Here is a 16,016-nt window from a genome sequence, read left to right as displayed (position 1 = left end):
TTTTATTCTTTTTGATGCAATGGTAAGTGGGATTGTTTCCTTAATTTCTCTTTCTGATAGTTCATTGTTAGTGTACAGAAATTCAGATTTCTGAGTATTAATTTTGTATCCTGCAACTTTACCAAATTCATTGATGAGCTCTAGTAGTTTGCTGGTGGCTCTTTGGGATTTTCTTTGTGTAGTATCATGTCATTTGCAAATAGGGACAGTTTTACTTCTTTCCTATTTGGATTCCTTTTATTTCTTTTTCTTCTCTGAGTGCTGCGGCTGGGACTTCCAAAACTATGTTGAATGTAAGTGGTGAGAGTGGGAATCCTTGTCAGTATGATTTCTGTGTCGCTACATCCATCTTTTTTAGTCTCCAGCATCATTTAATGTAGTTGTCTCCTGTCTTCTTAAAGCTCCCTCTTCTGTGTTTTCCATCAAGCCACTTGATTTTTTTATCCCTCTCTAATTCCTTCTTCACAGTCTCACTCTTGGGTGTCTCTTGCTTACCCAGTCTCAATGTAGGTGTTCTTTAGGTTCCCATCCTCAGTGTCCACCCCTTCGGACATTTCACAGTTTCTCTGGGTGATCTTATTTCCTGTTCAGGCTTAACTTCCCCCTCCAGGGTGATGTCTTTATTATTATTATTTTTGCGGTATGTGGGCCTCTCACTGTAGTGGCCTCTCCCGTTGTGGAGCACAGGCTCCAGACGCGCAGGCTCAGCAGCCATGGCACATGGGCCTAGCCGCTTAGCGGCATGTGGGATCCTTCCGGACCGGGGCACGAACTCGTGTCGCCTTCCTGGAAAGCCGCATATTTCTCATTGCCCTCAGCATCAGATCTGTGTTCCTCAGCTTGGCATATAAGCTCCTTCACGATTTGACTACCTCTTTTGTCTTACTTCTGGCTACACTCCTTCCTGAATGTCTTCTCTAGACATGTGGACCAGCTTGTAGTTTCTGATGTTCTGTCATTCCTTCCTGGGCCTTTACAGATGCTGCTTCTTTACTTAAGACCCTCCTCTTCTGCTTGCTCTTCAGAAAGTTGACACCCGCCTGTTTCCCAGCCTCAGGTTGGGGGCCAGCTTCCCTGGGAGGCTTTCTTTCCCTGACCCTCATCTCTCCTCCCCTGCTTGTTTAGTGCCTCACTACTCTGCTCCCTGACATCCCTGTATCATAATACTTAGTGTCTCCAATGATAAGCATCTTTTTAGATAGTTTTCCTTCCATAGACTATAAGCCCTTTGAAGGCAGGAAAAGTGTCTCATTCATCCTTATATTCCCTATGCCTAGCACAGTGTTGGTACAGAGGAAGTGCTGATTAATGACTACTGGGATTTTCTCATCTATTCTCCATATAAGTCATTACTAGCACCTTGTGGCTACTGCCTACAGATGAACTTCAGGGAAGCTTCATATTAATTAATCATCTAACATATTAATTTAAAATGTGTTTTCCTAGAGCTTCCCTATTTTCTGTCTGGCAGTCAGGGCGTGCCTGATCATCTGTTCCCTCCTTAACATTTAGTTATGGCTTAATAGTGGCTTTGGTTTTCCTTTCAGCATCTGGTGTGTTCCAGCTTCCCTGAACATGGTGAGCAACAGCTGCCTCCCCACAGCACCTCTGGGATCCTCTGACAAGCCAGATCCATGCCTGGCCCAAGACAAGCTACCTTGGCTTCCCTGCAGGTGCCTGCCCTGGGAGGGACATGGCTACTGGGCAGTACAAGACGCGGGCTCTCCTCCTTCAGGACTCTGGCGAGTGTAAGTTTGACTACAATACAGTGTATTATCTTACCTCTGATTCCCTGTACTTGACTGCTGGTCCATCATGACGACATTATACCCAGACCGCCAAACAAGTTTACCTTCCCATGGAACCTCAGTGCAGATGCTTTCTGCTCATCTCTAACATTCATCTTCTCTGGACCTGATTTCAGAGCAATGTGTTTGTTAGATCCAGTCACAGAGCTATGTCAACAACACCGGCTGTCTTATTTTAACTGACATGTGGTCCCCATTTCTTTTTTCTACTCCCTTACTTATGGCTGTTAACAATGACTCTTTCTCCACTCTTTTCATGTCCCCCTAGACTCTGTTGTGTGTCCTTGCTCTCTCACCTGAAGAGGATACCTCTTATTTCCCCAAGAAAGTAAGGTTTCAGACACAAACTTCCTCGTCTTCTTTGTGCTGATTCTGGCTGCCTTCCAATCCATGTTCCATGACGCAGCCACCACCATTTCCTCTTCAAATCCTTCTGTGACTTTCCATTGCTCTTAGGATAAAGACAGACCTCCTCACAGTGGTCTAAAATGTGGAGTCACAGGCTGGCTGCCGGTTGAGAACTGTTGCTGTTCTGTAAGATAAGGCGCTTGCTTCAGAATGTAAATGATACCTCCACTAGATATATACTGTTTAGTTTAACAGACAAGACTTTCTTGATGAAAGAAGCAGTGTGTTGACTTGCATTCTAGAGCAAGCTTCTCATCTTGTTGTGCACTGGCACTCTGGGTGCGCTAGTCTGCAGGGCAGGGCATCCCCTGGGCAGGATGGAGCATGATCTCTGCAGCCTCATCTTGCACCTCCTTCCTTTCATTCTCGATCATCCAGCCCACAGTGGCCTCCTTTCAGGCCTGCATACTTACAACGGCACTTTGCCCATGCTGCGCCTCTGCGTGAAATGTCCTTCTGTTTAGTTTGCAACTGATTGATGCCTCCTCATCCTTCTCATCTCTTCTCATGTGTCACTTTGTCAAGAAAGTATCCCCTTACCTATTCAACTCATCACATCCCCCTACCGTAGCTCACATAACACCACGTACCTCTCGCTTATAGCCTTCATCATATTTCACATCCAGTTTTAGATAGGTGTTTACCATGTGGTCCGAGAGGAAGAAATCACGTCTGTTTTGCTTACTCTTGCATCCCCAGTGACTAGCACAGTTACTGATAACCTTTATTAAATGGAGAAATGAATGTATCCAATCAATGACCAAGCCCTGACAGTTTTTCTTTATTAGGGTCTCTCCTACTCCTCCCTTCCATCTGTGTTGCAATTACTCCAGTTCTACCATTTATTATTTTATACCTGGATTACGATGATTGCTTCGGAGAATAGCATGTCTTCCTATCTTCCTCCCTACAACCTCTATTACACCTCCTAAGGTTCTTGGATTATGCCATTGCCCTGTCCCAAACCATCCATGACACCCATTGCCAACACAATACAGCCAAACTCTTACGATTGACATTCAAGACCCTCCATAATTTGGCTTTAATTTCACTTTCTAGGCTTTTAAAAAAATAACTGGATCTAATTGTCTCTGCATCTTTGCTCCCTTTCATATCTACCTATTACATTAATTTTTTTTTCTAGTCAATCTGTATTACACCTCCTTCTCTGGGAAAACTTCACTGAGAATCCAAGCAAGATATGGATCCCTTTTCTCCCCTGAACTTGTAAACAGTTTAACAAGACATATGTGGAACTGCCATAAGGCATCTACATCTTATCTCTCTCTCTGGTATCTAACCTCCCTGAGAACAGAGGTATATCTCTGTGTTCTGTGCAGTTCTCAGCACAGTATTATACACATAGTAAATATTTGGTAAATGAACAAATAAGTGAATGAGTCACCATGAGAAGGTGACTTTTCTCATTCTTTCTCTCTTTTTCCACTTTCAAGTTTCTTTAGTTTCCTTAGACAAAAGGTTTCTTCGTAGCTACACAGTGTCCAAGCTCACAGAGTGTTGCAAATAGCTGCTAAGAGCATCCCTCCACCACTTTAGAATAGCTTGCTCTCCCTCTCAAGTGGAGAGAGCAGAATTCAATATTTATTAAGTGCCTTTGTTCACTTGGCATTTAGAGGCAGTCAGGGCATCAGTGCTCTACACTCAGTGAAATGCCTACTTTGTTTGTAATTTTCCTTTGTGAATAACAGCTATCTACAAAGATGTTTCGTTACAATTTTCCATCCTTATAGATTCATAAAAAGCATTTTAACTACATAAAAGCAGAAAATGAATAGAAAGAACTTCTTAATAAAAGTTTAGGGAGATCTTTGTGGTACATTAGTGGACTTATCTGGGGAAACTTTAGCCATGTAAATTGTGTTGGAGAGGCACCAAGAGTTCAAGAATTCTCAAAATTTGAGTACACAATTGCCTTACATGTAGGCATGGTGGCATCCATCTACATAACAATGATTTGGAGGATATTGTATTAGTCAGCTCTTGCTGTGATAATGCTTTGGAACAAATCTCCCCAAAACTCAGTTACATAAACAAGAATTTATTTTTCTTGGGCCTATGGGCTAGCTTCAGTAGCTCTCTTTTAGACCTCTAGATGGCTGCTTTTGCTCCATATTTTGGGTCAGTTTGAGGTCTGTCCCACACATCTTACTCTGGAGCCCAACTGTGAGGCCACAGCTCCCAGGCCCTGTCTTCTCACAAAGTTCACTGAAACATAAGAGGTGAGCCCAACCGTACAAGCCCATTTAAGGCCTCTGTTGCTCATTTAAGGCCATCATGTCTGCTCACACTTCATTGGCCAAAACATGTCACAGATCTAAGTTGTATTTAGAAAATGTGTATTTGCTTAAAGTTGGGTGCTCTCACAGAAGAATATTGCATTTTGGACAGTGTTACCTTAGCATTTTCACTGGCATTTGCAAACATGATAAACTTCGTGTGAACTTTTTCACCTTTGAGAACTTTTTGAAATTGTGGGACAATTTCTATGGGAAAAGAGGAAAGTACACTTTAGAACTCAACTATAGTTATGGCACTGTTGGGAGAAGAATTAATGATGATAAGGTCAATACAAATGAAAGATTTGGGATTCACATATTCATCATTAACATCAACATTCCACAGAACATTCCTGGAGAATTGTGACGCTAGCTTTATGTGATTTCTATCATAAATCATTATAATTTGACCAAACCACTTCAGTAAAACATACATCATACAGTACATCACATTTTAGTTTTTCCTACCACTCCACAACTTATCATCAGTACTGTACCATAACACAGACACAGAAACAGAAACTGGGTGAATTCATTGTTAGCAAACGGGCTTCACAAGAAATACTAGTGGAAGTTCTTCAAATTGATAGCAGACAGTAACTCAAGCCATAAAAGCAAAACAAAGAATGCTGACTAGAGCAGTTGGGTAGGGAATTATAAAAGATAATATAATTTCAAATTTCTTCTCCTTTCTTCTCTTAACTAATTTAAAAAGTAAGTGCATAAACAATAAGATTATATTTGGATTGTTCTGTATATAACATATATTTGATGATATGGTACAAAGAAGGCAGTGAAAACAAAGCTGTATTAGAATAAAAATGACACTAGATCATAACCTGAATCCGCAGGAAGAAAGGAAGAGAACCAGAAATGGTAAATAAATAGATTAACCCAACAAACTCTATAAATATTTATTTGCTCTACTTTCTTCTCTAAGCTCCTTTAAAAGATAAGCTTGTGTGAAGTAATAATTATAATAATATGTTGTTAAGTATGTAACATATATAAATGTAATACAAACAAAAAAGAGGAGAAGTAATACAGCTTTATAAAAGTACAGTTTCTGTTTCTCACTGGAATGAAGTTAGTATAAATCTGAAGAGATTCTGAGAAGATGTATTACATAAGCCCTAGAGCAGCCATTACTCAAAAAATGTGGTTAAAAATCATTAAAGGAATTAAATGTTAAAGTAGAAAATATCCACTTAATATAAAAGGAAAATGGAGGAACAACAACAATAACAAAAAAACAAAAATATGAGATGTGTAGAAAACAAAGGTAAAATGATAGACATAAATAAATCTTACCATATAATAATAAAAACTAAATGTAAATGAATTAAACAATACAATCAAAAGAAGGCAGATATTGTCAAACTGGGTTTAAAAAAATGTTTTCTATAGGAGACACTCCTTGGATTCAAAGGTCTAATGTGTACAAAGTAAAAGGATGAAAAAATATACATCATGCAAATAGCAACCATAAGAATGCTGAAGTAGCTATACTAATAGCAGAAAAAATAGACTTTAAAACAAAAAAAAAAGTTACTAGATATGAAAAGGGACATTTTATGATTTAAAAAAAAGGGAAGATACAAAAATTATTAACATATGTGCCCTGAATAAGATAAAACCAAAGTACATGAAGAAGAAAATACCAAAATACATGAAGAATTGAAATAGATACAAATAGATGAATGAAGAAATAGATGATTCCACAACATTAGGTAGAGGCTTCAGTACTCCACGGTCAATAATGGATAGAACAATTAGGCAGAAGATCAACAAGGATATAGAAGACTTGGACAACACTATGAATTAACAAGACCTAATAAATGTCTATAGAACACTCAGATGAACAGTAAAATACACATCCTTCTCAACTACACGTGAAACCTTTTCCAGCATAGATGACATGCTAGGCCTTAAGATAAGAGATTGAAACCCACATACGTTTCTGGTGGGAATGTAAAATGGTTGCGGCCATTTTACAAAACAGCTGGACAGTTCCTCAAAGTGTTAAACATAGAGTTACCCTATGACCCAGCAGTTCCACTACTAAATATATACTTAAGAGAAATAAAAGCTTATTATCTGCACAAAAGCTTGTACATGAATGTTCATAGAAGCGTATTTATAAAAACAAAGGTGGAAATAATTCAAATGTCAATCTGATAAATGAATAAACAAAATGTGGAATATCCGTACAATAGAATAGCATTCAGCTATAAAAAGGAATGAAATATTGATCCATGTTACAACATGGATGAACCATGAAAGCATTAAGTAAAGTAAAAGCAGCCACTCACAAAAGACCACATATTGTATGGTCCCATTTATATGAAATGCCCAGAATAGCAAATCTGTAGACAGAAAGTAGATTAGTGGTTGCCTAGGGCTGAGAGGGTTGAGGAGAATGAATAAACCTTGTTAATATGTAATGGGTTTTTTGTGGGGGGACAAAAATCTAAAATTGGATTGTTGTGATTGTTACACAAGTCTTTTAGTGGTTACACTAAGAACCACTGAATTGTATACATTAAAGGGTTGAAATTACGGTATGTAAATTATATCCTAATAAAGCTGTTAAAATTAAGATAATTTTATATTTATAAATTTGAAAATTCATCCAAAATTATAAATTCTTAAAAAATGCAACCTAACAAGACTAATCCAAGAAAGAAAAAATATCTAAAAAATCTATATCTACTCAAAAAGTTGTTTGTATAATTAAGTACCTTTACAGAAAATGATTTCCAGGGATAAATGGCTTTCCAAGTAAATTCTTCCAAATATTTAGGGAAGAAATAGTGGTAATCCTACATAAAAATCTTCCGGGAAACAGAAAAGAATATATTGCTCAGAATTTTTATAAGCCCAACATAAGCTTCAGATCAAAACTAAAAAGAATATTACAAGAATAGAATCACAGGCCAATTTCTCTTTTGAACATGCATGCAAAATGTGTAAAAAAAGCACAAACTGTATCCATGATATGTAAAACAATAATATATCACAATCAGATTGGCTTTATTCTAGTAATGTAAGGTTGGTTTAATGTTCAAACATGAAACTGATCCCAGGAATGAATTAGAATGGGAAAAAAAAGTCATTTAAAAAAGAAGTCTTGGGAATTCCCTGTTGGTCCAGTGGTTAGGACTTGGTGCTTTCACTGCTGGGGGCCTGGGGTTCAATCCCCGGTCAGGGAACTAAGATCCTGCAAGCCATGAGGCAGGGCCCCCCAAAAAAGAAAAAAAGAAGTCTTAACCAGGAGAAGCACAAGACTGAATAAACATAACAGATAACACCTTATGAAAAGTAGGTGAAGATTATGGAATATTCTAAAATTTAAAAAAAAAAGAAATTGTTAAAGATTCAAGAGGATGTGACAAATATTGTACATAGGCAAAAAATAAAATAAAAGAAAATATACAAATGATGGGAGCCCCTAAAGAAGAAAATCAAAGCAAGGAAACAGAACAAATACCAACAAAATGATTCAAGAAACTTTTCTAAACTAATAATAACAGTAATAATAGAAACTGCATATCGAAAGAGTACATCATATGCCTGAGACTATTAAGCCTGAACAACCAACACCAAAGTGTATTCTAGAGAAATTTTTAGACTTAAAAAAAGAAGTGAGCTTGGAATTTTAATCCCAACAAAACTAACTTTCACTTATAATTGGAGACAGGCCGCCTGTTATCAACATACAAGAACTCAACGTATCTCAATTACATAAACCCTGAAAGAATCTATCAAAGAATAAGCATCATACAACCAAAATGACTAGAGGCAATCAGTGTAAGAACCGATGGTGAGAAGTAAGAATATAGTTATTATAGAATTAGAACTAAATGAAGGTTAAAATGGAGAGAGTATAGTATATAATGGCAATATGCTCTGGCAATGGAGATGTTAGTCCTTTAAATGAGAGAGAAAGATTGGACAAATGCCAAATGAAGTTAAAACTGTTTTCAATAAACGTATTGTTTATCAAACATAATGTTAGAATTTCTGTCCTGAGTCTGTTTTGTAATATGGAATAGAGCAAATGAACAATTATGAAATAGTCTAATTATAACACCCCTTGTGAACTTGAGAACTAGGGTTCTCAGGGTGGGAAAAAAGGGAATACAGAAGTAATATAGAAGAGGTTAACTAAAAACTCTGCAGTGCTGAATTTGAATTATCTGTACTAATAAGGTATTTTAATGATATATATATTTATACATATATTTAGATTAGACATGTAGATAGTTAGGCCTATGTCTATCTATAGATATTAACTGTATATCTGTACTATATAATTATATATGACTATGTGTATACGTGCACATGTACACACACAAAAATACATACATACACATTCTATCTCTGTTCATTGACTAGGCCTACAAATAATGACCAACAAAATAGCAAAAGTCATCCATAGGGTCCAGATTGTGGTCTAGAAAGCTGATTTCAGGTCTGGATCATTTGTGTGAGATGAACTTGGAAAATCTTGTGATACCAAATAACAAGAAAGTTATTAAAGACTACTAGGGTTATTTCAAAAGGACTTAGCCAAAGGTAAAGAGGTTCTCAGTGGACAATGGAGCAATTTGAGCATCAATAAGGATAATAATTACAATGAATTGAAACTCATCAACTGTGTTTAAATCCATGGGTTTCTATGGATATAAAAAAAGTCAACTTGTGAGTATAATTGGGAGAAAAATCATTATAATGAAAACTGATTTTTAAAAAGGTAGTGATGTAGTGAGGTGGGGGAAGAAACAAGCCTTTATCCTGTCTCTCCACTATGAACTGTTCCACTATGTAACCAAATTGTAGATGAGGGGATAGATCTCTTCATAGACGTATTCCAGCCAATAAATGAAAAAGAAATGATCAACTTAGAATATCATAATTTTGCAATCTGTGATGAGTTAACAGATCTAGACACTAAGTATCAGTGACTGCTAACATCATAAAAGAATAGCTAGATGTTGCCTGCTTCCTGATGAAATAATACACCACAGACTATAGTCTTCCCAAAAGGATTGATCAGTTTCCCATTTTGCAGGAAATAGGACAGAGGAACGTGTTGAGTTGCACCATGGACATGTATTCAGCAAAATCCATATTGTGGGAAACTCTACATGTCAACTCTACATGTGGGAAACTCTACATGTCAGCAGGTAAATTGAAGGGCAATAAAAGGATGGAAAAGCAACCTGTAGATTAAAAGAGAAAAAGTCATTATTTAAAACTGGGCAAAACTAAACGATGCTGTCTAGGGAGGCAAACTTGGGTGATAACATTTATAAAGAAATTTAAGGAAGAGCCAATTATAAAAGTCAGGAAAATGATTCCTTTGGGAAAGAAAGGAATTATAATTGGATCAGGACAGATGGAGGGGCTTTAGGTAAAGTTCTATTTCTTCACCTGGGTGTCAGTTAAAATGGTATTTGCCTTGTAATATTAAGCTATAAATTTGTCTTATGTGGTTTCCTGAATCTATTTTTATTTTATAATAAAAGTGTTTTTAAAAAATCAAACACCTAGGAATAAATATAATGAAAAGTTTACAAAAGTTCTACACAGAAAACTGAGAAACTTTATTGAGAGAAATTAAATCGTATTTAAATAAATGAACAGATATATCATAGTCATTGATTGCAAGGCTCAGTGTTGTAAATCAATAATCTCCACACTTTCTACAGATTTAATGCAGTAGGAAAATCAGTAATCTCTGCATTTTTTACAAATTCAGTGCAATAAGAAGCAGAATCCCTGTGTGTGTGTGTGTGTGTGTGTGTGTGTGTGTGTGTGTGTGTGTGTGTGTGTAAGCTGACAAGCTGAGTCTAAAATTTATGTGGAGATTCTTAGAACCAAGAAATAGTAAGATATGAAAAATAAGAACAAAGCTGTAGGACTTACACTGTCAGACAACAAGACTCATTAAAGCTATGATAACTAAAACAATGTGGTGTTGACACAATAGAAATAGAGCAATGGAACAGAAAGGTTTGGACTGTGACTCATATATATGGTCACTTTGTTTATGACAAAGGTGAAAGTACAATGGATAAAGGATTTTTTTTCAATAAATGGTGATGTGTCAGTCTTCATATAGAAACAATTAATTTTGACCCTTATGTCAACTCATATACAAAAATCAATCCCAGATGGATTGTCAATCTAAATAATCAACAAACTAATCACTGAAGAGTGAAAAGACAAACCAAAGAATGACAGTTCTTTTCAATATCTATTTCTGACAAGACCTTGATTCCAGTTTGTATCAGAACCCAATAAGAAAAAGACAACTTGACAGAAAAATGGACAATGCTTGAACAGGCATGTCAAAAGGAAGAATATCTAAAATAACCAAAAAACCTGAGAAGGTGCTCATCCTAATGAGGGAAATGAAAGTTAAGTAATTAAATTAATTAAATTAAAACAAACATTAATTAATCAGGGAAATGCAAATTAAAACCATAATGTAACACCACTATATGCCCATCAATATGGCTAAGATGAAAAAGAGAGCTGATGAGGATGTGCAGCAACTGGAACTCCACGCACTTCTGGTGGAGCAGTAAATTAATATCAGCACTTTACAAACTGCTGGCAGTACTGTGGAAAGCTAAACAGATGCATAGCCTGTGACCTGGCAATTGCACTCCTAGTGCATCCTTAGCAGATGTGTGTACATATGTGTCCCAAAAGACATGCAGAAGACTGTTCAAAGAAGCACTATTCATATAGCCCTGAACTAGAAATAACCCAAATGTCTTCCAAGAGGAGAATAAATAAATTGTGGTAACTTCAATACAATAGAATACGATGAAAAGTGAATGAACTCTTGCTATATACAAAAATATGGCTGAATCTCACAAATTTAATGTCAACTGAAAAAAGCCAGATACAAAGGAGTACATATCATACATTGCTCCATGACAAATTACCACAAAATTTAGCAGCTTAAAGTAACACATATTTATGGTCTCAGTTTCTGTGGGTCAGGAATCCAGGTGTGGCTTAGCTGGGGGCCTCGGCCTCAAGGCTGTAATTGAAGTGTCAGCTGGGGCTGTGGTCTCATTCGAAAACTCAGCTGAGGGAGGATCTGCTTCCAAGTGTACTTATGTGGTTCTGGACAGGATTCACTCCTAATAAGCTCTGAACTGAGGGCCTCAGCTCCTCACTGGCTGTGGGGTGGTGACCTCCTTTAGTTCCTTGCCACACACGTCTCTCCCTAGGTCAGCTCATAACAGGTCAGCTGTCTCCCATCAGAGGGAGCAAGTGAGAGAACAAGGTAGGGCTTTCGTCAGCTAATCTTGGAAGTGCCATCCCATCACTTTTGCCACATTCTATTTAGAAGCAAGTCTCTAGTTCCAGAGGGGAGTATAGCAAGGACATTAATACCAGGGCGTAAAGGTCACTGAGACTCATTCAGAAGCTGCCTACTACATGATGTGATTCTGTTGTTGAAGAGCTGAAACAGGTGAAATAAATCCATGGTGATAGTAGGCAGGATTGTGGTGAATACTGACAGGGCTCTGGGTTGCTGATAACGTTTAAAGTTTTGAGTGCGAAGATCTGGTCCCACAGATGTACTTTATAAAAATTCATTGGTGCTTCTGATTTGTGCACTTTTTCTGTGTATGTTACATTTCTATTAAAAAATTTACTTTAAAATAAAAAGTTGGGCTTCCCTGGTGGCGCAGTGGTTGAGAGTCCGCCTGCCGATGCAGGGGACACGGGTTCGTGCCCCGGTCCGGGAAGATCCCACCTGCCGCGGAGCGGCTGGGCCCGTGAGCCATGGCCGCTGAGCCTGCGCATCCAGAGCCTGTGCTCTGCAACGGGAGAGGCCACAACAGTGAGAGGCACGCGTACCAAAAAAATAAATAAATAAAAATTTAAAAATAAGTAAAAATAAAGAGTTAATGTTCTCCCCTAGAGGCCCATCCTGCTGATAAGCAACTTTCATTGCCTCTAGTCATCATCTCCCCGCCTCCCCTCAGCCAGGCAGTAAAATGCAAACCCAGTTTATACTTTGCTGCTTAAAATCTGACAGTTTAGCATAAGTGTAGGCAGCATTATGTTTGGGAAAAATATGGGTTGAGGAGTCAGACTAGGATTCAGATCCAGGTTTTACCACCCATTGGTTGTGCAACAGTGGTCTTCATTTTCCTCATCTGTATTGTAAGTATGCATCAGAGGATTGAATGGCAAACTAATAACTGGAAATCATACAGTATATACCTGTTGTAAAATGACTTGAAGTTCCCCCCAAAGACTTGTAATGGTTTCTAATTGTAACATCTGTTCAACTTCCTCACGTTAACGTGGCCTTCATGCTCAATGTGGTCTGACTCTCATACCTTTGTGCATCCTCACACAGAATATTTCTGAAACCTTCTCTTAGGTTTAAGTTCAGGCAGATTGCTCTACTTACCCGTACATATCTTCATCCTAAAAAGTAACCGTCTCTCAGTTGGCCTCAGAGAATACACCCATGCAAAGATGTGTCACCCATGTAAAGAACGTATTTGCTTTATTTTCTCCTCAGCTATTTTCTTTTAGGAATCAGTGCGTAATCAATAGGAAATTGGTTAAATGAATTATGCTACATTCCTTTTATGGAATGGTATGTGGCCAATAAAACATGCAGCGAATTTGCATATGTTGATGTAACAAGGTATCCATGGTATATTGTAAAGTGAAACAGGCAAGATACAGGATAGTTAGACAAGCACTGTGCCGACTGGAATGTAAGATACTGAAAACAGAGACAAGGTCTATCTGATTTATCTGCAGCATCAGCGTCTAGTGGACTCATAGTGGACATTCATACATATTTGTGGACTGAATGTAAGAGCACAGAAAATAACCTGGAAGGATAAACATCACATTGTTATCAGAATTACCCTCTCTGAAGGAAGAGCATTGGAGTGCATTTTTGTTCACTACCATTTCTGATGTTTCAAGTAGTCTTATTAGAGTGTGTTTATGTTTTGTGCTTTCTAGCACCTAAGGGGCTTGGCATCCCCCAAGAGCCGGCACCTGTGTCTCTTTGTTGCTAGGGTGCCTTCAGGCTACCAGAAGCAGCTTTGCTGACGAAAGTGCTGGTTATTTGTGTCCCTCTCCCTGTGCCCCCAGCTTTTAACAAATAACTGACAAGAGGAGTATAAAGATTCATTCCTGCAGCCTAGTCCTTGATTGGGCAACTCAAAGGTGTATTTTTTGATTCTGTGTGGCTCCCCTGAAATTCAGCCTAAATGACTTTGTTGACCTTAAGGGTCTTTACTTGAAATTGTACTTTCTTCCTGGCCTCCTTCCAGTTCAGGTCCCCCTGGATTGTCCTAGAACAGTTCCGCCTCTCAGCGTCTGCTTCTGGGGACCCAGTCTAAGTCACTTGTGTAATTCAAAACAATAAAAACAATTGATGCCTATTGGAGGATGAGGTAGATAACTTCTCACCTCAAACTTTTCACCCTCCATGGCTGTAAATTGATGAGAAGAAATGTCCAGGTACAGCCCCATAACTTATGGGGCCTAGGAAAAAATGAACATGTGGGGTCCCTTGTTTGAAAAGCAGGAAAAAAGTGGTGTTGGCAGGTTAAAATAGAAAACCTCCTCTTTTCGAAAGTCTCTCTCCCTCAGCTTGTCAGATTGTTTTTTATTTGCTATAGACTATTGTTCTAAGTAAAGAAAAATTTTAAATTTGCATTAATAGCATGAATTTTACCATCTATCTTTATATTGTACAATGTGAGTTTTAAGTGCAACTATAAGAGCTTTTTGCTTGTATGCAAAATTACCAAAATTATACAACTTATACTTGGTAGATTGTACATGCATATGTATTTTTTTTCTTACACATACTGTGGAAATGCTGCACAAAACTAACTCAACTGTTTCACCTTCATTCCTCAACACACGTGATTTCTACCATGATTTCTACCTTCAGCTTAGTGTTGTGTAAAGAAAGAGTGAAAGCGAAAGGAACAGTGGGTTGCCCTGTCTTTCCCTTCCTTTCTGTGTCATCATTTTCAGTGTAACCAGTCGGCTAATACAGAGAAGTAAAAGAGTGAGAAAGGGTATGGTAGTTTCCTTGGTCATTCATGTTTCTCAGAACACTAGGCACTTTCAGGCAATCCCTGTACCTCACCCCACCCTCTGCTTTGCTTGGATCCCTGAGCTCAAAGCCTATTGAGTTCTACTTCTCCAGAGATTAATTACCAACCCTTCAGGCAGGGAGCAGGGTGGGGATGCCATAGAAGAAGGAAGCTGTTTGGCTCTTCAGTGATGGGTGGCAACCAAGGATGGGGATCTAATTACCCAGATCTATAACCAATCCCTTGTTTTCAGCCCCATGCTTCCCTCACTCTCCCTTATTTTTTATTTGGTGTCTCCAAGGCCCATCTCCTGGTGCTTTGTGGGAAATATTTAAAAACATTTTATTTGGAAATAATTGCAAACTTACAAAAAAGTTACAAGAATTCATGTATTTTTAACATGTTATCTCATTTAGTCTGTCTCTCTCTGTATTAATCTCCTTCCTGAATATTCTACAATGAGCATATATCATTGTCCCTTTCCCTGAGTCCTTCAGAGCGTATTTCCAAGAGACTTCTTTACATACCCACATTAAATGTATCAACTTCAGGAAATCTAACATTAAATAGATTTTACTCAATCTACGGCCTGTATTTCACGTCTGTCAATTTACTCAGTAATGTCCTTTATAGCATTGTCTTTTCTCAAGTCCTGGATCCAGCAAATGTCACACAGGTATATAAATATCATGTCTCTGTGGTCTCTCAAGATTTAAAATCCCCAGCCTTTCTTTGTCTTTCAGAATATTGACATATTTAAGGAATACAGCTGATGGACCATTTGCATAGCCCTTTCTTCTCATATGGAAATTTTATTTTTTGAGCTTATCTACATTTAATCTCTGCAGGACATTTGAGGAATGAAGTCCTGGGACCTTTTGGGTTTGTTAGGGCCGGAGTCAGTCTGTAAATGCCAACACCAGAGATGCTAGCATGTGTAAGGGACTTTGCTAAGAGTCATCTTACGGTGAAGGGAGAATAGAGAAGGCAAGTCCTGAAGCATAAGTTCTTTGGAAGATGGAAACTGTAAAGAAGCTGATCTTGTGGGAGAAAACAGGCAAAGAAAAGCGCTTTCAGCTCTTTTAAGGCTTCTTCACGTGGAGGGGAAAGGTGTGAGTGTCCTAAGCATGGCTGATTTGTTAAACTTAGGAGGAGAATTGAGGAAATCAAAGTGAGGAAAAGATATGGTGCTTGATTGCAGCAGTGTAAGATCTTAATGACGCTGTAAACATCACAACCCCTCCCCAGCCCCAGCCCCAGGGGGATGAGGGGAAGCCAGTTGATACAGAGATACCGGGGAGGCAGCTCTGAGCCTTGTTCCTGCACTGCCCCCACAAAGAGGTGCTCATCGGTGATCTGCTTCCCCTCCGTCTCAATCCCAGTGAGGC

Source organism: Lipotes vexillifer, unplaced genomic scaffold (assembly GCF_000442215.2).
Source record: "Lipotes vexillifer unplaced genomic scaffold, Lipotes_vexillifer_v1.1 scaffold993, whole genome shotgun sequence".
Lineage (NCBI taxonomy): Eukaryota > Metazoa > Chordata > Mammalia > Artiodactyla > Lipotidae > Lipotes > Lipotes vexillifer.
Note: the sequence above shows the minus strand (reverse complement) of the source record.